The sequence below is a fragment of the Phocoena sinus genome, chromosome 8 (assembly GCF_008692025.1).
Source record: "Phocoena sinus isolate mPhoSin1 chromosome 8, mPhoSin1.pri, whole genome shotgun sequence".
Classification (NCBI taxonomy): domain Eukaryota; kingdom Metazoa; phylum Chordata; class Mammalia; order Artiodactyla; family Phocoenidae; genus Phocoena; species Phocoena sinus.
Window position 1 is genome coordinate 13,899,503 of NC_045770.1, and position 22,261 is coordinate 13,921,763.

A 22,261-nucleotide genomic window follows, 5' to 3' on the forward strand; every position below is an offset into this window, starting at 1 on the left:
AGGGCTGCACCCTACAGGCCTGCAAGGCTTGTAGTTGCCCTGCCTCGAGACCAAAGAAAGAACCTGGAGACAATGACAGAGACATCAATGGTTTATGGGATGGGGGCTCTTACACGTCTGAAGCAAAAGGTCCTGGAGCAACACTCCACTGCGAACTGGCAGGCAGAGGGCGGAAAAGAGGCTACCATTTATAAGGGGAATTGACGTAATGTCGGCTGTCAGTTACCAGAGAAACCAGTACCTGGGGCAGGCGGCAAGCATGTAGATAGTTACTGATTAAGCCCTATGATTAAGAGAATTGGATAGTCACCTGAGTGAAGCAGGGTCTGGTTGAGCAGGGGATGTACAAAGAGCAAGAGAACAGCCATCCTGAATGGCCTGACCGTACACTCCACCCCTACACACCCTGGCTGACCCTTACGATCTTGGTTCCCCCTCTCCTGCGATATTCCTGGGGTCAGGTATGTAGGGGGCACTGCAACCAGATACCGCAAAGGCAGTACAGACACCAGCAGCTAAAGAGTACAAAGAGGAAGCCAGGCACTTATTGGGTTAGTTTTTCATGGAAGTCCAAAAGCAGAGGACAATGGCATCTTGCTGTAGACCCAGCAACCGAACTCATTTCTCAGTGAAGCCACTCTCACCCAGTCCATGAACAGATTCCCTCTGCTCAGACGAGGGACAAAATGTAAGATGTTTAACAGGCACAATACAGGGACGATCATGACCATTAAGCAAAATCCAGGCAGTAACAGCACCCTGAGATAACACCATCCCTGCCTGTGGTTTTCGTCCTGGCCTGCAGTACCACACCGCCTGTCCGCCCTCAGTCCCCACGGCCAGTGCCAAGCTGAGAGGTGCTATAACAACAGACCCCAGGCTTACTGTAATGGTGCCTTTCTCCCGTAGGGGGCCCGGGTTAATTACCTTCGTAGCCTTAGGTGGGGCCAGGAAGAAGACAGGTGTAAGTGCCTTTCTAACCCTAGTCCCCACAGAGCAGCAAGTCCAAACTACTAGAGACTTACCTGCCAGTTCCAGGGTCATTTTGTAATGTGTTCTCCTGGGGGTAGATCCTGTAGCAAGGACAAAAGGGAGTGATTTTCCTGATGCATGTTTGACAACAGCCCTTCGGTGGTCAGCAGCCGAACCTGGGTTGTGCTGACTAGTTGCCTCCAGGTTAACATAGAGTAAGCACTGGGATGTCCAGTTGTAGTCTGTAGGGCTTGAGTTAGCCTCTGGTCCACATGTTGAGAGTATCCATTTCAGTGGTTGACTAAGTAGTCCATTCGTCCTTTCAATTAGCCCGGCAACAGTGGGGTTGTAGGGCAGGTGGAAAAGCCAGTGTTCGGCATTTATATCAGCCCATTCCTGAACCTCATGGCCAGTAAAGTGGATTCCTTTGTCGCGATTGATGTCCATGGGGGTCCTGTATGTCACACACAGCCATTCTAGAGCAGAATAGTGGTTTTCTGCATTGCTTGACAACTCGAGTAGGCCTTTTGTAAGATCTGCTACCTGTTGTGCTACACTGTAGACGGCCATAGCTGTTGTTCCATCACACTGTATCATTGCTCTGCCCCCTTCCATAGCGGGGACCAGAAGCCCAAGGGTACTCTTATTATTTTGCCATTGCAAAAGGCCCCAGCCAAACCCTTCTGGGTAACTGGCCACGTCCAACTTACAAGCCCGTACCTGAGCTAATATCACTAAAGCCTGTGTCTGTAATTGTTTCGGGGTGGTGGGTTGGGAGTATGCTTGTATTTTGTAGCTAATCCGGGTCCTTGCCAGCCATCCACATGCAGTCAGATGAACCAGCAGTATGCAGCTGCTACTTTAAAACTAGACTCTGAGCTGAGCAGGATATCATCAGTATAACGGAAGAGAAAGACATCTCCCATGGTAGTCAGCTGCCACAGGGCACCGCGTACTAGTGGATGGGATTGTCCCCGCAACTTTCTGTTCCCCGTCCCTATTTCCTGACATCTCAGTGCTCAAGGGAGTTTCCTCGGCCTCCAGGCTGACTTGCCAATTGTTGGGCTCCACACTGCAGGCTTGCAAGCCTTGTAGTCGCCCAGCCTGCAGACCGAAGAAAGAACCCGGAGACAGCGACAGAGACATCAATGGTTTATTGGATAAGGGATCTTACGTGTTTGAAGCAAAAGTCCTGGAGTGACACCCTACTGTGTACGGCAGGCAGGCAGGCAGGCAGGCAGGCAGGCCGGAGGCAGGCAGCAGGCAGGAGGCAGGAGGCAGGCAGGAGGCAGGCCATAGCTGTAATCCTCAACACTCGGGGGAGAAGGAGGCTACCATTTATAAGGGGAATTGACGTAAGATTGGCTCGTCAGTTACCAGGGAAACCAGAGTCTGGGGCAGGGGGCAAGCATGTAGATACTTACTGATTAAGCTCTATAATTAATAGGATTGGATAGTCATGTGAGTGAAGCAGGGACTGGTCGAGCAGGAGATGTACAGAGAGCAAGAGAAGAGCCATACATGAATGGCCTGACCCTACATGACCTTAGACAGTTAAGATGCTTAAGTAAGGAATAATTTCCATAAGCCCAGACTCTTGCATCTTCCCATATAGAGAAAAGCACTAAAATCATTGAGATGGCTGTTTTCTGTGATTAACAGTAATATTTTTGGGGTTTTTTTTTGTGGTTATTTTTTTTGTTTTTTTGCGGTACGTGGGCCTCTCACTGTGTGGCCTCTCCCGTTGCGGAGCACAGGCTCCAGACACGCAGGCTCAGCGGCCATGGCTCATGGGCCCAGCCGCTCCGCGGCCTGTGGGATCTTCCCAGACCGGGGCACGAACCCGTGTCCCCTGCATCGGCAGGCAGACTCTCAACCACTGCGCCACCAGGGAAGCCCAACAGTAATATTTTTATGTTCAACTACATGCTGTTGTTGTTGTCTTTTCAGCAAAAACGCCTATATCTCCCTCATCTCTTCGGAGCAGTTCCTCCAAGCTATCTAAAAGGCTATAGCCCTCAATAAGGTCCCCGAATAAAGCATATCTTGCAATTTTTGGGTTGTGCATTTTTCTTCCTTGACATGATTAATTGTGTTGCTTTATGACCATGGTTCTGATGACTTTCAGGGAGGTTTGCACTGACTGCCAGCCTTGTTTATTGATTACAGTGAGATTCATGATTTGCACCTGGTCTCATTGAGCACCCTGGAAGAGTCTGCCTTGATGAGATGGTGGAATTATCTGCTGAGAGACAGCATCCTCCAAGAGTAGGATGCCATCCTGCAAGATACAGTATATGCCTTAAACTTGTGGCCAATATATGGGGCCATTTCCCTGTAGGCAAGATGCGTGGGTCTAAGAACCAAGGGTGGATGTGAGAACGGCCCCTTCCACTATTATTTTATTTGGCTTCACCGTGTGGCATGCGGGATCTTAGTTCCCCTGCCAGGGGTCGAACCTGTGCCCCCTGCATTGGGAGCATGGAGTCTTAACCGCAGGACCGCCAGGGAATTCCCCCCCTTTTTTTTCCCCTTTCACTATTATTCCTAATAACCCACTAGAAAAATGTTTGCTTCCTGTCTCCCCACAATCTTGAGATTGGTGAGCCTGGTACCCAGAGAAGAAAAGCCATTACCAGGGAACACAGTCATGATTCTGATGAATCAGAGACTGAAACCACCCCATCTCATCTGGGGCTCCACATGTCACTGAACCAACAGGCAAGAAAGGGGTCACAGTACTGGGTGGAGTGATTGATCCTGGCTACTGGGGTGAAATGGAGTGGCTGCTACTGAATCGGGGCAGGGAAGACAGTGTCTGGAATGAGAGGCACCACTGAAGGACCCCTTCATCCAATAGTCCTAGTCAATGGAAAACTGTGGCAACCCCCAAAATAAGGTAGCGAGGGACTCAGAATCTGCAAGAATGAAGATTTCGGTCATCACATCAGGTAAAGAACCCTGTCAAGAAAGGTGCCAGCAGAGGTTAAGGAAAACAGAGAATGGAAGGTGTAAGAAGGTAGCTAAGATTACCTTGGCCTTGGGGTCAGCTATAGAGATGGGGATGTAGCAGGACATTTGATGAACCTCAACTGTTTCTTTTTCTTACCTTATCTGAAGAACACCAGTGATTTCCGCTAGAGCATGACTAGCTGGTGTCATCCCATGATGATACAGTAGCTGGTGGGACTTTATGAGTCCCTTGTGTTGGAGAGACAAGCCTTTCCCATGAACAAAGGTCTAGAGTGGATGCTAAGGGCCAAAAGGGTGGACTGTGACATTTACCTTTTGTTTGCTCATCCAGAACCCCCTACCCACCCCCTGACATTGCCTCTGGCCCAGGAGGCTGATCTGTGTGGTCCACATCCTGTGTCTTGAGTGTCCTGGTGGAGCCCCACAGGAGATCAGAGAGAGAGAGAGAGGAGCTGAGGTCAGGTTATTTATTTCCTCTCTGTGAGCTGGCTGTGTTCCACAACCAATGACCACGTCTTCTCTCCCCGTGGCCTTGAGGCACAGCTCTCTCCCTGTGGACACCAGCAGCTATTCCCCCCAACCTCCCTTCCAGTCTCGATGGCAATACTTGGCTGCTGCTAAACTTGGGTTACTGCCCTATCCTTGTGGTTCCCCAACACCCATGTCTTTTTTTGTAAATAAACCCTCCTCAAATTATCCTATTTTGAATGTGCCATCTGTTTCCTGTTGGGAGACTGACTGGTGCAGCGGGTTTTATGCCAAAATTCCTCTGCTAACAGTTTCATGGTTGAACTTCAACTTGTGGTGTCCTGGCATCTTTTTCCGTTAAATAGGAGCTGCTCTGAGCCCCCAAGTGTGTCTGCACCATGGCAGGCAAAAGGGTGAAATAAGACAATGTAATCACCTAGAACAGTGATTGGTACAGGCTCAATAAATGCTAGAAGAATCCCTCTCCCCTCCCACTGCCCCTTCACCCTCCCCATCACACCAGACTCCGCACTGCAAACAAGGCTAGTGTGGTTTGAAAAACTTTTGTGTTCCTGCCGTGAATGTTAGTGATTTGAGTAGAGAAGGGTTAAACTAGAGAAATTTTGCCCCCAATGACTATTTTATTGAAGTCCTGCTCAATTCTTAAATTTTAATACACCTACAAAAGGCAAGAAAGAAACATGTCTCATTTAAGATGTTTGGAAATAAACAAAACTGGACTCCAGGCAGGGCAAACCTAGTCGTGGTCAGCAGCGGTGGATTTCCTGCCAAGTCAATGACATGTTACCCCAGGGCCCCTCAACAGCTCTGCACCTAGCTTTGTATTCATAATTTGATTCTTTTTCTTAAAGAAGGACTCCAAATTGTTTAAGCTTCAGGCCCCACAAAATCTGGGGACCCAGCCTGCTGGGAAGTTATTACATTTGGGCTCCTCTCTGGGACAGGTGGAATGCTCTTTGGGGCACCTTACAGGGCAGCTCGCACCACTGGAAGTCACATGCGTTCTGGGTGAATATAGACAAACCAGGGGCCTCGGGCAGATGTGAACTGTGCTGGGGACAGTCGCGTAGCTGCAGCTGTTGCCACCAAGAGCTCTCAGTCTCAGCTTCGCCCACAATCAAGACACATGAATGTGTGAGACCGTAGACACAAACCCTTCCCCGGCTTCTACGAGGCAGGTCGTGCAACCACAAGCACACACTTTCCAGAGCGTGGGCATTATTTGACTTTCAAGTGAGAACGAGTACCGCACCCAGGCCATTACCACCACTAACCACTGCTGCTTCACTTTACAGCATGGGAATTGTCCTCTGCTATACAGAAGGTGAGTTCATTTGTATCAAAAGCCTAACCTTTGGTGAATTCTTTGACCCTCCGATTCCATGTTGAGGAATTTACTCTGAGGAAAGAATACTACTGTTTATAATGATATCAGTACAAAGGCGTTCTCTCTAGCATTGTTTGTTATAAAAAAAAAGAATGAATTTAAATGTTTATGTTTGTTAAGTGTCTGGTGATAAAGCATTGGTTGAATAAGTTACGGTACATCCATATAATAGAATGTCGCGGGGCTGTTAACATTACTTGGAAGTAGAATACATAATGACATGGAAAGTTAAACACATTGTGGTGGACAGACCCTAGGGTGGGCCTCATGTTTCCTACCCCCTGATGTTCGCACCCTGTGTAATCCGCTCCCCTTGAGTAGGTCCTGTGACTTGCTTGTAGCCAATAGAATGTGACAAAGGTGAAGGGATTTTGCAGATGTAATTAAGGTCCCAAATCAGTTGATTCTGAAGTAGTCCAAAGGGAAGTTATCGTGGATGGATGGGCCTGACCAAACCAGTCGAAAGCCTTCGAAAGAGCGTCTAGGCCATCTCAGGGTTGGAGACTCTCTCTCTAGTGCTGGTTTTGAAGCTTCCACGTTGTGAAAGGGCCATGTGGCAAGGACCACCAGGACTCTCAAGGAGCTGAGTGCCACCTGGCTGACAACCAGCAAAAAATGGGGACCCTACAACCATAAGCCAACAACCTGAGGGAGCTTAGAAGGGAATGTTTCTCCAGTTGAGCCTCTGATGGGACCACAGCCCCAGCCAACACCTGAAACAGAGAAGCCGGGTAAGCTGTGTCCAAACTTATGACTTACAGAAACTATGAGATAATGTGTGTTGTTTTAAGCCACGAACTTTGTGGTACTTTATTACACAGCAGTAGAAAACTAACACACGTCACGTGTTGTTACATGAAAAAAAAGCAGATTATAAAATAATGAGATCTTGATATCTGCTTAGAAAAAAGCCTGAAATAACAAAACATTGCCTCAAGATAGAAGTATTATTATAGCATATTTTCATTTTGTCTATTTAAATGTTTCTAAATTTCCTACAATGAACATGTAAGGAGTTATTTTTAAAGAGAAGAAGAATATCAGTAAATGAAATTAATATTTTTCATTACTTTTTAAAAATGGAATGATAGACAATGGAGTTAAAAAAAAATCTAGACTTCTGTTTTGGAAAATATCAAAAACACTTCCACAGGGCTTCCCTGGTGGCGCAGTGGTTGAGAGTCCGCCTGCCGATGCAGGGGACACGGGTTCGTGCCCCCGTCCGGGAAGACCCCACATGCCGCGGAGTGGCTGGGCCTGTGAGCCATGGCCGCTGAGCCTGCGCGTCTGGAGTCTGTGCTCCGCAATGGGAGAGGCCACAACAGTGAGAGGCCCGCGTACTGAAAAAAAAACAAAAACAAAAAAACACAACACTCCCACAACAATTGCCTAAAGCTTTGGATAAAATGTAACAAGGATCCTTTTTTTTTCCCACTGAGATAACTGACCTATAGCATTATATTAATTTCAGGTATACAACATAATGAATCAATATATGTATATATTGGGAAATGATCATCACAATAAGTCTAGTTAATGCTCATCACCACTCATACTTACAATTTTTTTTCTTGTGATGAGAACTTTTAAGATCTACACTCTTAGCAACTTTCAGATATACAGTATTATTAACTATAGTCACTGTGCTATACATTACATCCCCATGATTTATTTATTTTATAACTGGAAGTTCATACTTTTTTTTTTTTTTTTTTTGTGGGATCCTCCCAGACCGGGGCACGAACCCGTGTCCCCTGCATCGGCAGGCGGACTCTCAACCACTGCACCACCAGGGAAGCCCCCAGTTCGTACTTTTTTTATCCCTTTCACTGATTCTGCCCACTGCCCCTCATCAGATCCCACAGGTTAAGGGCTCAGTCCCACAAGACTGCTCCCACCACACACACACACACACACACACACACTTCAGAGGCAAGTGCTTCCAACCAACTGGCTATAGATATGAGGTTCCAATGATCACCCCGCCTTGGGTTTAATTAATTTGCTAAAGAACCTCCCAGTGTGTTCACCAACTGGAAGCTCTCCAGGCCCCCTACTATTGGGATTTTATGGAGGAATACTCATGTAGGAATGATCAACTACTAACTTCATTTCCAGCCCCTGTCTCCTTTCTGGAGGATGATGGTGGGGCTGAAAATTCCAAGCTTCTAATCATTGATTGGTCTTTCTGATGACCAACCCCCATCCAGGAGCCTCCAGGAACCCATTCAGGGGCATTTTAATGGAACAAAAGATGCTTCTAGTGCTTTTATCACTTAGGAAATTACAAAGGTTTTAGGAGCCATGTGCCAAGAACTGGGGGCAGAGATCAATATATAAATTTTCCATGATCTCACAGTGAGGTTTTTGTTTTTGTTTTTAGATTCCACATATAAATACAAAGATCCTTTTAAATATATACCCGATCTCATGAGAAAGGAGGATTCACCAAGGGACAGAAATAAAATTATCCTGCAGGGTAGTAATTAATACTACCCAAGGGCTGTGAAGTGGAAAGGTGGAGGTGAGTCCTCACCTAGATCCAGAATCCTCAAAGAGTTACAGCCTCAGTGAAAAGGTGATCTAGGGAAGCACCTTTTCCCTAGCCCAGGAAAACTGCAAAGAAGTATGTCTCAGCTTGGGCTCTGGGTAGGAAATGAAATTCTCCCTTTTAGAATTTCTAAACACAGTTCTGTGCTTCATGTTTGGGACTTGAATTTACACTACTACCATGGTTATTTAAATGGGATCCAGCATCAAGGGAATAAGATAAAAAAACTTTTCATAGTGTGTGATACTGTTGGGGTCCTTGAAAGAAGCAAAATTACAAAATAACTTTGGAATATCATGCTCTCAACCCAGATCACATGGGATTCCAAAGGATAAAGCCCTACTGAACATAAGATTGCAATCCATAGTTACAAAAAAATAAACAAAACAAAGGAGAAAGGGAGGAAAGAAAGGAAGAAAGAAAGAAAAAGAAAGAAAGAAAGAAAGAAGGAAGGAAGAAAGGAAGAAAGAAAGAAAAAGAAAGAAAGAAGAAAGAAAGAAAGAAAGAAGGAAGGAAGGAAGGAAGGAAGAAAAAGAAAAGAAGAGGGAGGGAGGAAAAGAAAGAGAGAAAGAAGAAAGAAAGAAGAAAGAAAGAAAGAAAGAGAGAAAGAAGGCAGGAAGAAAGAAAGAAGGAAGGAAGGAAGGAAGAAAGGAAGAAAGAAAGAAAAAGAAAAGAAGAGGGAGGGAGGAAAAGAAAGAGAGAAAGAAGAAAGAAAGAAGGAAGGAAGGAAGGAAGAAAGAAAGAAAGAAGGAAGGAAGGAAGGAAGAAAAAGAAAAGAAGAGGGAGGGAGGAAAAGAAAGAGAAAGAAAGGAAGGAAGAAAAGAAGGAGGGAGGGAGGAAAAGAGAGAAAGAGAGAGAAAGAAAGGAAGGAAGGAAGGAAGAAAGAAAAGAAGGAGGGAGGGAGGAAGCAAGGAAGGAAGGAGGAAATAAGCCATCATTATGAGCAAGAGTTAGCAAACTTAACCTCAAAATTAGACTCCCAAGAACTTCAGATGTTATATGAAGACTCTAAAGATATTGTAGAATAGATATAATTAAAATGCCTGGATGCATGTAAGGCATTAAAAGCATAAGAAAAGAATAAAATACTGTGAATAGACATGTGTGAAAAAGAACAAAATAGAACTTCTAAAAATGAAAAAATGGTAACTGAAATTTAAAGTTCAAAAAAAAAAAAGGCTAAACAGCAGATTCAACACAAATGAAGAGAGAAATAGTGAACTGGAACACTGATCTAAGAAAATTACCCAGAGAAAGAAGAAATAGAAATTATGAAAAACAGGTTAAGTGACACAAAGAATAACATGAGAAGATCCACCATTTGTCTAACAGGAATTTCAGAAGAGAGAGTGGCTGAGGCACTATTGAGAGATAACGGTTGAGAATTTTTCAAAATTAATGAAAGATATGCCTCTTCAGGTTTAATAAGCACAGTAACACTTCTAAATTATGTTACTTTGTGTTTTATCCATCTTTGTAAATGGTCTTAAATCTTTTTTGGAACAAGATCAAATAGAAACAAAATATTAAATGAATTAATTTTAAAATAAACTAAATGAAGGTATGAATGTAAAGTTTCACAGACATCTATGTCAGGCTGGGCTGGGATACATATCAGTTAGTTCCATTTCACTTGTAAATGACATAAAAATCCATTTTAAACTGTCTTAAGAAACAAGGAGCAATCAGTGCTAACATTACTGAAAATATAATGAGTAGGGCTGCTTTTAGGTGGGGCATGAGGCAGGTTTCAACCATGCATTCAGGATCTACTTTTCCCGAAGCTCATCTCTGCTTTTCTGCACGTTAGCTTCATTCTTACGCTCTGTCCCTCACTTAAAGGGGGGACATAGCCTCCCTGTGAGGATAGAGTCTCTCTTTTTTGTTCACTGTTTAGTCCCCGACCCTTAGAATAGTATTTAGCACATAATAGGCACCCAAAAAATATTTGTAGGAGTAAAAAGGAGGAGAAGGCAGAAGTAGTATCAGCACAATTTCTGAGCAGGAAGAATAAAAAGGAACCTATACCAGATATGTTTTAGAGAAACTGCAGAACAGTAAAGACAAACAGATTATCTTAAAAGTCACCTGACAGATTACCTACAAAGGAGAACAATTCGTAGCTGACTTCTCAACAGTAGCCACAGAAGAAATAAGTCAGACGCATTCTACATTCAAAGTGCTGACAAAAATTAACTCACCCCAGAGTTCAAACTCCCCTAAAATACCACTCAGGAGGGCTCCAGTTACCTACTGCTGCATAACAAACCTCTCCAAAATGTAGTGGCTTAAAGCAACCACCACTGTATATTTGCTCACAGTTCTGTAATTTGGCAGGGCTGAGTGGGGACGGCTCATTTACGTTCTGTGTGGTGTTGGCTGGGATGGCTCATCTGGGACTGGAGGAAACAAGGTAGCTTCACTCACACGCGTGGTCCTCAGTGGAAAGGATGGGAATGGCAGGTGGCTTGTGGGCCTCTCTTGCCCTTGGTCATCTTTCATCCTCCAGGCCCCCTCTTCCTCTGTCCAGTGGGGCAACTGAACTTAGTTTCATGGTGGCTGGACCCAACTGGGTGAAAGTGGAATCAGTCAGGCTTCTTAAGACCTAAGGCTGAACCTGGCACAGGGTCACTTCCACATTCTACAGATCAAAGTAAGTCACGAGGCCAGCCCACATTTAAGGGAAGGGAAAATAAACTCCATCTCTACGGGAGGAGTGACATGTGCATCACAGGGATGGACAGAACTGTTGGTGGCCACCTTTGCTGACAATCCAACACAACAAGTGAAAGTGAAATAAAGACCATTTCAGATGAAAACTGAAAAGAGTTCACCATAACATCACTGGTGTTAGAGCTGCCAACACATCTATTTTAAGAGAAAGGAAATTGAACTCAGAAGGTGTGAGATGTGTGTGTGTGTGTGTGCGTGTGTGTTTCTGAATCACTTTGGTGTACACTTGAAACTAACACAACATTATAAATTAACTATACTTCAATTTTTTAAAAAAGCAATGAAGAGCAAACACACTGTAAACCTGTGGGTAAATGGATATAAGCACCAACTGAGGAAAACTGCAGCAGTGATGGCGATGAATTGGAGGTGTAGAAACTAAGGCAGACCCGCAATGCTAGATGGAATTATGGAAGGTGGAGGTAATCAGAGTTAAAGTATTCCAAAGGCCCTGCCTCCGTCAGGGGATAATCACATTTCTGATTAATTTTAGAGTTGGTGTGCATGTGAAAAGAAGGGGAGAGAAACCCTAAAGAATAGGAATGAAATCTATAATTTACAAGAAAACAAATGAATGAAGGAAGGAATGAATACAAGTAGAAAAAATAATAAAAGAGGCTCAGACTTCCCTGGTGGTCCAGTGCTTAAGACTCCGTGCTTCCACTGCAGGGGGCATGGGTTCAATCCCTGGTCCGGGAACTGAGATCCCACATGTCACGCAGCATGGCTAAATTAATTAATTAATTAATTAAAAGGTTCACTAAATTTGATAAATATAGGAAACAAGGGAAATATAGGAAACAAAAGAAAAAGTAAAAAGAAAAAACCATGAGGAAATTAAGGAGCACAGAATAAGATGGTAAAAATAGGTTCAAATAAGGATAACACTTAAACTTGTAAGTTAAAAGATACAGATTCTCAGATTAGATCTATGTACTAACATGGTGGAATCTCAGAAACATACTAGCACCAAAAAAAAAAAAAGCATCAAATTGCCAAATGATACAGTACAAATACCCCCCATATACAGTACATAAGATTTTAAAACACTCAGAGCAGTACAGGGGTTCCTGAAACAATTAAACATAGAATTACCATATGCACCATATGATCCAGCAATTCCACTTTTGTGTACATCCCCAAAAGAAACTGAAAGCACATACTTGAACGGATACTTACACACCCACGTTCACTGCAGCATCATTCACAAAAGCCAAAAGGTGGAAAGAACCCAAATGTCCATCAACGGATGAATGAATAAGGGAAACATGGCGTACATATGCAACGGAATATTATTCAGCCTTTAAAAGGAAAGAAATTCTGACAACAACATTGAGGAAATATGTTGTTAAATCAATTCAAGGAACCTTGAAGATACTATGCTAAGTGAGATAAGTCAGACACAAGAGGACAAATATTCTATGACTCTATTTACACAAAGAACCATAAATTCAGAGAGATAGAAAGTACAATGGTGGTTTCCAGGAGTTGTGGGGTAGGATGGACTAGGGAAGTTATTGACTAATGAGCACAGAGTTTCAGTTTTGGAAGATTAAACGTTTCTAGAGATTGGCAGTGGTGATGGTTACGCAACAAGGTGAATGTACTCAGTGCCCCTGAACAGTACAATAAAAAATGGTGAAAACGTTCAATGGGAAATTTTATGTTATGTGTGTTTTACCACAATAAAAAAGAGCATGCAAAGCGATACTACACGTAGTTTGTAGATATATACAGCAAAAGTATGAAGGCGCGCATGAGAGTGGGAAACTGCAAATTCAGGAGAGCAGCTACGCCTCTGAGGGTCAGGAATACAAGCGGGGACCTCTATGTTTCAGTACTAAAAACAAAATCCGAAGAAAATAGGACAAAGTCAGGTCGTAGGCATATGCACGCTTCTTACCGTTACACTCTAAGCTTTTCAACACGCTTTGAGTTTCCCGTAATCTGAAGGACTAGGTACCAGGAATGCCTGCTAAGGAGGAGTCGCGACGCAGCCCCACCCCCTCTTCGGAGACTCAACCCTAAGAATAGGCTCCTCCCTCCTCGTGTCTAGAGCAGCCTCCACTGATTTGCCAAGTGTGGATCAAACCTGGGACTTTCTTTTTTAATTGAAGTAGAGTTGATTTACAATGCTGTGCCAATCTCTGCTGTGTTGCAAAGTGACTTATAGACTTATAGACATTCTTTTTTAAATATTCTTTTCCATTATGGTTTATCCCAGGAGATTGGATATAGTTCCCCGTGCTATACAGTAGGACCTTGTTGTTTACCCATGCTAAATGTGATAATTTGCATCTACCAACCCCAAATTCCCAGTTCATCCCTCTCCCTCCCTCCCTCCCCCTTGGTAACCACAAGTCCGATCTCTACGTCTGTGAGTCTGTTTCTGTTTTGTAGATAGTTTCCTTTGTTCCATATTTTAGATTCCACATATAAGTGATATCATCTGGTATTTGTCTTTCTCTGACTTTCTTCACTTAGTATGATAATCTCTAGTTGCATGCATGTTGCTACAAATGGCATTATTTTGTTCTTTTTTATGGCTGAGTAGTATTCCATTGTGTATATATGTACCACATCTTCTTTATCCATTCATCTGTCGATGAACATTTAGCTTGTTTCCTTATTTTGCCTATTGTGAATAGTGCTGCTATGAATATAGGAGTGCACGTATCTTTTTGAATTATAGTTTTGTCTGGGATGCCCAGGAGTGGGTGGGATTGCTGGGTCATATGGTAATTCTATTTTTAGTTTTCTGAGGAACCTCCATACTGTCTTCCATAGTGGTTGCACCCACTTACATTGCCACCAACAGTGCAGGAGGGTTCCCCTTTCTCCACACCCTCTCCAGCATTTGTTATTTGTAGACTTTTTGACCGGCCATTCTGACTGGTGTGAAGTGATAACCTCATTGTAGTTTTGATTTGCATTTCTCTAATAATTAGTGATGTTGAGCATCTTTTCATGTGCCTACTGGCCATCTGTATGTCTTCTTTGGTAGAGCCTGGAACCTTCGACGTCAGAAGATCCTTCCAGGCCCATCCTCTCCAGGCTGACCAAACCACGTCCTTCTTGCAGAAAACCCCAGGAGTGGAGGGGCAGAGAGATGGTCTGAGGAATGGAGCTATTAACAAGCCATGCACCTGGACTGTGGGTGTTGCAGGCGGCCTTCTGTAGGGAATCTGGAAGCTTTCCAGTCCCGGGTCTCCACTGCCCCGTGCTGAGCTGCAGGCTGCTGTGGGTGGCTGGCTCTCAGCAGCCTCTCTCGCCCTGCTTCACTCCACCCAGACTGTGGCGAGGCCCCCAGGACAGTCCTCTTCTGTTGCCTGGAGGCCGGTCTTTGCTTGTCAGACCACCAGTTATTCTTGGAATAAGGCTCAGCTGGGCGTCTGCTACCCTCCCTCCAGCTGCAGATTTGTGTCATACAAGACACAAATCTCAGAGCAGGAGGGTCTGGAAGGACAGCCTCGTGGTGAGTGGCTGACAAGGAGGTCCTCCCAGGGAGGCCTGACGGTACCTTAACCAAGACCTCGGGGACGCTGTCATCCAAGTGGCGTGAGGCGGAGGGAACCGTCCTGCTCCAGCCCCTCAGCTGCTGGAATGGACTCAACCAGCGCGTCTCTACCCACTAACAAAGCAGCCGCTGCCCTTAGCTGACTCTCTGTGTACCTTGAAACACGCCACGTCTAATTCTTACAACAAGCCTCCAGGAGAGATAATAGCCCCAACTTCACAAGTGAGGACACTGGGGCTCAAAGTGATCGCCTGACTTGCCTGTACTCACGGGGACCGTGTACGACCGAGACTGCCCCCAGAGGCAGGCATGGACCCACGGGCCTGGGAGCTGAGCGGGGCTGCAAGTCACAGGCCCGCCGAGGCCCCACACGTATGAGCAGTACTGACTGAGGAAGGTGCGTGGGCCGCGACAGACAGTGGCAGGCAACTCAGGGCAGCATGTTAGAGGAGAGCATGCTCCTTGCCTGCCCTTTCATTTGTTTTTTTAACTTCTCACCACAATAGAAACTGCTGATCTGCAGGTGTGCGGCTATTCTAAGAGAATGAATGGCTCATGTTAGATTCCACGGACGGCACGGGGCCTGCCCCCCCCTGCCCTGCCCGTCGCAGGTGGCATCGTGCTCTGTCTCGTCAGGCTGCTGCGGCCGTCTGGCCTCCCCTCCTGTCCAAATGAGCCAAACCAAGCAGGCTGATGGACTCCGGAAACTTCAGATGATTTTATAATGAACTAGGGTGCAACACAGGAACGTCCATAAAATATGTATGACCGTTGAACAGATCATTGTAGAGCAAACACCTTGTAATGGATCATGAAATAGAACGTCACCAGCACCCCAGGAGCTGCAGATGTCACCTTCCATCTACAGTCACTCACCATCCTGGCTTCGCTGCCCGTGACGGTGCCAGGAGCTGTTGGCACAAGGGCTGATGAGTACTCTGGGGCTCTGGAGTTGGTTTCCAAAGCTGTGAGGAAGGTGGGCCAGGCACCTGATCCAGATAGATGGGTCGGTCTGCCTCTGACACCCAGAGCCGGACTGAGGTTAGGCCAGGATCACTGCAACATTGCTGGGACATTAGGACACTGTGCTGGGAATGAAGGAAAAGGTACTGACCAGAAGGCCTCAGAAGAAGGACCTGCCAGAGACTCCATTCACCCAAAAGGGACAGAAATCTGAACACCAGGGGCTTAAACAACTAAGGGGTTTTTCTCATAAAAGGGGAGCCCAGGGCTGTGTGACTCACGGTACCATCGAGGGGCCAGTCTCTCTTTCTGCTCTGCCATCTTAAGCCTGTGGTTTTCAGCCTTGGGTTCATTGCTTTGTGGTTGCAAGGTGGCTTCTGCAGATCCAAGCACTTCATCTGTGCTCAAGGCAAGAAGGAGGGGGAAGGGCAAAGGGCCAAGAGCAAAGCCGGCTGAGTCCTCTCCCTCCTAAGGAGTTTTCCCAGGAGCCTTTTCCAGTGGCTTTCACTTACAGGTGTCAGAACTGGGTCCCCAGCTAACCCTGACTGCAGGGGAGCCTGGGAAATCAATCTTTTAAAAAAGCTGGTCATGGGCTTCCCTGGTGGCGCAGTGGTTGAGAGTCCGCCTGCCGATGCAGGGGACGCGGGTTCGTGCCCCGGTCCGGGAAGATCCCACATGCCGCGGAGCAGCTGGGCCCGTGAGCCATGGCCGCTGAGCCTGCGCGTCTGGAGCCTGTGCTCCACAACGGGAGAGGCCACAACAGTGAGAGGCCCGTGTACTGCAAAATAAATAAATAAATAAATAAAAATTAAAAATAAAGAAGCTGGTCACATTGCTACCCTGAGAATAGACACTGAGAAGGAAACCAGTAGTTCTTCCTCAAAGAAATACTTTGGGTCAAGGCAAGGACACCCCTCCTCCTCCCACTCAGCCCCATCCCCGCCAGCTACCTTCTAAGGATGGGGGGTCCAGCAGGTCTTTTACCGAGGGTGTAAGTGCGGGCCAGAGCTGACTTACTGAGGACTAAGAGAAGGCTGGGCTGCCTCTCGGGGTCCCCCTCTCAGTCCTTCCCCCACACAGCTGATTTCACAGCTTCACCACGAAACCAAAGCTGAATAAATATTTTAAAGTATTATTGAATACTTTTCCCACCAGTGATACATCTGCTTGTAAATGTGCTAAGAAAGACTAGGCAGACAAGCTAAGTGGTGAGACTTGGGTGAGAACATCTAAGAAAGTCGGGGCACAGACACCCTGAGGCAGGGGGAGCTGTGTCCTTGTGGGCTGAGGCGCAATCCAGATCCAGAAAAAGAACGAACAGAGCATTATATTTATCGACCATCCATAGTTAGCCTGTAGAGTTTTCCCAAGCAAGACAATATGATTTTTCCTTTTTGATTCGTAAGAGATCTTTACATATTAAGGATCTCAATATGTACAGAGTATCTCACTGTAAAGGGCACCACGTGACTAGGAGTCAGCACCCAGGCTGAGGGCTCATTCAAGGGTGGGGCGCTGGACACTGTGGGGAGAAGGGGGCTCTGCAGTGGGGTCAGGTCTCCTCCTCCCCACTCCCCACGCATACACAGGCATCACTCCTAGATGTACATTCAGAATTTGGGACATTGAGACACTTAACAATTGGGATACTTCACGTAAAAATATGGATCTCTGCCTACGTTGAAAAGTTGGAAGAGCTAGCAAACAAGGACCCCACATTCCCTTACATCAGCCAGCTTCTGCAGCGGAGACCCCAGTTACACAAGAATGTGCTTCCCGGTCACCCCAGATCCCACCAAGCATCTTCCCCCTTGCATGGTTAGTTTCCTTATTCTCAACTACGTCCCACAATTGCGTCCTGGAATTTGAGTTTGCAACCCCTAACAGCCTGCAAAGCCTTCGATTGATATACAGATTACCTGGAATGGTAGGGGGAGCTGCCCAGGAGCCCACCGCCTCTAATGGCCTCCATCAGGGGCTCCTGGGACCCAGTTCTGATTGAAATCCTCTCTCATGGAGATTTACAAACATTGCTAACGCCATTAATTACAGGGTCTGGATGGGAGAAAGGGTGTGTGACTTGAGTTGAGGTCACCTGGGAGCCTGTGAATTTTGTTGATCCTGGGCTGTGGCCCTGGAACTCCTGGCCGGGCAGGGAGATGCCCAGTCTCCTGGGTGTGGTGGAAACCCATGTTCTCACGGGGAGAGGAAGCCACCACAGTGGGTGAGGTGAGAACAAGAGGTTGGGCATCCTGGGTGGGCAGACATGGCTACAGGTAGCTGCCGCAGGCTGGTGCCTGGCCCAGATGCATCCTCTACGCCCTTTCTGCAAAAACTGCTGTCATGTGCAGAAATGTGCAAAGTCTGAGAGTGGGTGCTCAGAAGTCTCCCCACCATGTGTGTGCAGGCAGCCCTCGAGTCTCAGCCCCAGGCCCAGCCATGTACATCTTTCAGGCAACTGAGGATTTTTAAAAAGAGGTGTTTTTGATCTCCAGGTGGCTGTGGTTTGAGCAGGGTGGCGGGAGGGGACTTGAGGCTCTCTTGTCTTGCTCCAGGCCTGGCCAGGGAGCTGGGCCTGCCTGGGAGGAAGGGACAGTGCTGTGGTGCGCAGGCTGGTGGCCAAGCTGCAAGGCAGCAAGTGCCACAGGGTCTGCCCTCCCGCTGCAGGCCCCTCCTCTCCTGCTGCCGGGACAGAGCTCCCCACATCTCCCCTCATAGCAGCACCCATCCCCAACCTCAGTGGTGTTCTCCCTGTTCCCTTGGCCCTCTGGGGTGTCTCCTGCCCCAGGGATGGCCCAAAACAGGGCCTGGACCAGTAGGAGAGGCAGGTGCATGACGGGGCACCCTGGCCGATATGACACAGCCCCCGGAGCACAGATTGGCACCCCTTTCCTGGGAACACAGGCCCCCATGCCCTCAGGATCACCATCTGAGAGGTGGGGCTACATCACTGGCACTCTTGGCAAGAGGACGAGAGGGGGCCTGGCACTGAGAGGCTCTAGGCCTGCCGTGACCAAGCAGGAGGCCGAGCCACGCTGGCTCAGCTGCCCTGGGGCCCACAGCACTGGACTACCCAGAGCTATCAGATCACTAACTGAGAGGTGGGACCCTCCTGCCCAGGGGAGTCCTGACACTCCCCATCAGAGCAAACACACAAGAGATTGAGAGGCTGGCCGGGCACACCCTCACCTGGGTCCCCTGTAAAGGATATATCAATGCAGGACGTAGCTCTTTCCCCTGGAGCTCACAGAGATGTTCCTGTTCTTAGTCCAAAAGTCCAACTCCAAGGCCAGGGTCTCAATGTTGTCCCCGGGGTGGAGCCAAGCACCACCTCCCCCCAGGCACCCTTCCCAAGCCCCGACCTGGGAGGTCTCAGGAACGAGGATGCAGGGCAGCACGGGGAGGGGTGCCCACTGTAGGAAGGTGGTTCTGCAGCATGCCCTTCAGCATCTGGGGCATCTCAGAGAGGAACAGACCCTCCATCAGCCAGTAGGAGTCCCTGGGAGAAGGATAGCTCAGGCATCACACCACCCCACGCAGGACGCCCCGCGGGCCCCGGGCTCCCCCCGCGCACACCCTGCTCCCTGCCCCGAAGCCCCCGGCCGCTCCCCAGTAGTAGAAGTCAACAAAGCGCCCACCGGGCACAACGAAGGGGTGTCTTGAGTAGATCAGAGAGAAATGCTCAGGGTGGCTGAGGACCTCTGGCCTCACCTGGAGTCAGGGGAGAGGGCACAGGGAGCCTGGGACCCATGTGGAGTGGGGGCTGGAGGAGGCTGGGAAGCTGGAGGCCCCGGCAGCCATGGGCTTTGGAGCCAGGCAGCCCGGGCTTGGGTTCTGGCTCTGGGGCTGCTCAGCCGTGTGGCCTTGGTCAAGGTCTGGGCCGTGGGGAGTCTGGTCTGCTGGGTCCCACATGCTGGCCTCTGGCATCCCAGCAAGAGCACGACGGTGTGCGGAGCTGGACCGCTCAGCCCAGTGCCTAGCTGGGGGGGGGGGGGGGCATTTCCTCCGTCTCCCAGTGCCCCCCGAATCTCGGCTGCCACTGTGAAGCCAGGCCCAGAGGATCAGGGCCCCCCAATTCTGGCCCAGGTGTGGATGAAATCCCAGTACCTTTTCCCAGTGAGGCGGATGTGGACGGACATGGCCAAGGGAGAGCACAGTAGGACCGGAGTGGGGCTTGCTGTGTCCACATCAGGTGTTTTCTCTGTCCATCCTCTCCCAGTTCTACACCCGTGAGGTGGCTTTAGTGGGAGAGAGTCAGCCCGTCAGGGATTTGGCGGGGAGGAGCGGAAGGGGCTCGGGTTTGCTCCCACTGGGTGAGGGGCTGATGAGGAAGTAGCCCAAGCTGGCACACGACCCTGGAGCACTGCCCTGTGCCAGTGGGTGCCAGGGCCCTGGGGTCAGGCTGGAGGACAGGTGCTGTGCAGCTGGGGGCAAAGTGCTGCCCTCTCTGAGCCTCAGACAAAGGAGAGAAAGTGCGTGATAGAGGGTGCTGAGCACAGCGCTGGGCCAGGATCAGCAGTAGCAATTATCATTCCTGAGCAGAGGCCTCACCAGAGGAGCTCAGGGACCAGGGAGTTCCGCAGGGGAGTGAACAGTCACCATGTGGTGTAAAGGGCAGGACGGGGCAGCCTGGGGGTGGAGGACAGGCTCGGTTTGCCTGGGGGAGGCTGGGGAGGGCAGAAGGTGAGGAGTTAGAAGTAGATGTTTCCGTCCTCCCCCTCAGTTCTTTCTAGAGAGTCCTGTAGGGCCCGAGTAGGGGTACTGGTTACTCCTAAACCCAGTGCTCCCTGGGAGAATGACTCCCAAGCTGTGAGATACTAAAATTTGCAGAAACCAAGCTAGGCTGCGCTGAAGGCTGGCCTGCAAGACAAGGAGGAAGGTGGCTGGTCAAGTATGGCCTTCAGCGTAAAAGATCTGGAAGTTTACCCCATTTACCACACTCCTCTCGGGGGCCGTGACCCGGGCAACGTGGACAAGGCTCTGAAATACCTGGAGGCGAGGGGGCAGCAGGGCGGGGTGCTACACTGGGGGCAGGGCCACCTGTCACTCCCTGACTCTGACCTGTGACCTCTGGCAAGTGGCAGCCACACCCCACTCCACCCAGGGCCTTAGCCTGAGGGTCCCACTTCTGCCACCAGGGGGCAGCTGTGAGCCAAGGAGAAAAGGCCCCCAAAGGGGACATCTGGCTTCAGGAGGGCCCAGCCTCTTGGCTCCCTGTCCAGCCCCCACCTACACTCATGGTAACATCTGGAACCTTCTAGGACACAGCCAGATCCTCACCTACCAGAAGACAGGCCAGCAGTGGGACTTCTCCAACGCCTGGGCCCCCTGCAGGACGTGCTCATCAGAGGTGAGGAGGCAGGGATGGGGCCTCTCCCAGGGCCTCAGCCCACGGAGGTAGAGGGTCCGCCTGCCTGGTTCTGGGGAGGTGTGAACAAATGAGGCAGAGGCCCTTCTCTGGCTCCTCTGCTCTCTCCGCCTCTCACTCAGCAAACACTTACACCTACCTCCACCTGTCAGGGGAATCGGCCCTCCTCTCTCCACACTCAGGCCTGGATGGGAGCAGGTTGGCCCCCGGCTCCAGGAGGGAGGTCTTAGCACCCGGGGCCTCTTTCCCTCCTTGAGGAGAATAAGGCTCAGACCTCTGCTCCCCCTGGGATGGGGGCTCTGGAGATTCAGGGTCCTACCTGGGGTGGGGTCTGGCCAAGGCTCTTTCCGCCAGACCCCAGGAAGTAGCTTTCCAGCTGGCCCAGAATTGCATCCGAACCAACTGTGACATCTACTCCAAAAAGTCAGCCACGTATGAGAAGGTGAGCTGCCCCTGAGCCCGGTCCCTCGAGGTCCTCCTCCCCACGGTGAGATGGAGGAATCTTCAGGCTGTGCAAAGCCCAAGCCCACACAGCTGGGGACAGTGGCGGCACCTGGTGGCCATTCTTGGGCACCGCAGGGGTCAGAGCTGCGGGCCAGAGCAGCTTCTCCCTAAGGGGCTCCTCCCATTTCTGGCTTCCCTAGAGGCCTGGCGTTGCCGGGCTGGGGTATGGCCTGACCTTATAGCCCGTCCTCTTGTCCCCAGTATGATGTCATCAACGGTGGACAACCAGGTGGTGGAGGGGAGTATGAAGTTCAGGTGAGTGGGCCACAGCCTCCAGGGAACTTCGGGGCTCTGCCGTCCCTGCAACTGACCATGACCTCCCCTCTCCGGACCTGTTTTTTCCATGGAGGTGGGTCCCAGGGAAGGGCCTGACTGGTGCTCCCTGGTACCCCTGGGGCTATGCAGGGCCAGAGCCTCTAGGTGGGGACCCATATACCCCATAAAAGGACTTGCGGGCCTTCCCCAGAGATCTTGCCCCACTGACCTTACCTCTCTCCAGGAGGGTTTGGCTGGACCAGTGGTGTGGTCCTGATGCTCCTGGACCGCTATGGTGACCGGCTGAGCTCGGGGACCCACACAGCTTTCCTGGAGCCCCACTGCCTTGCAGCTGCCCTTCTGCTTAGCCTCCTGCCTCAGGGACGGGCCTTCACTCCCTCATCTGGCTCCAGCTCCTGCCAATTAAACCTCCACATGAGTCCCTGCGTTCTCCTGCCTCTTGATCCTTTATCCCTGGAGAGCCCACCCCCCACCCCCAGGCCGGTCCTTGGTCATAGTGGAGTGGAGGCAGGGTAGGGACCTGGAGGT

The 22,261-nt window shown here is 49.1% G+C and overlaps 1 long non-coding RNA gene across 2 annotated transcripts; it reads right to left on the reverse strand.

The window, feature by feature from the left end:
* Positions 1 to 18,356: 18,356 nt before the first annotated feature.
* Positions 18,357 to 22,123, reverse strand: LOC116757497. 2 transcript variants are annotated; one of them, XR_004350985.1, is made up of 3 exons: positions 21,947 to 22,123; positions 19,693 to 21,763; positions 18,357 to 19,084 (listed from the first exon to the last, which is right to left on the reverse strand). It is a non-coding gene; the product is annotated as an uncharacterized LOC116757497 (long non-coding RNA). The 2 variants fall into 2 exon arrangements; XR_004350986.1 differs by having other exon boundaries at positions 19,693 to 19,823; positions 20,870 to 22,123.
* Between the last annotated feature and the right edge of the window lie 138 nt (positions 22,124 to 22,261).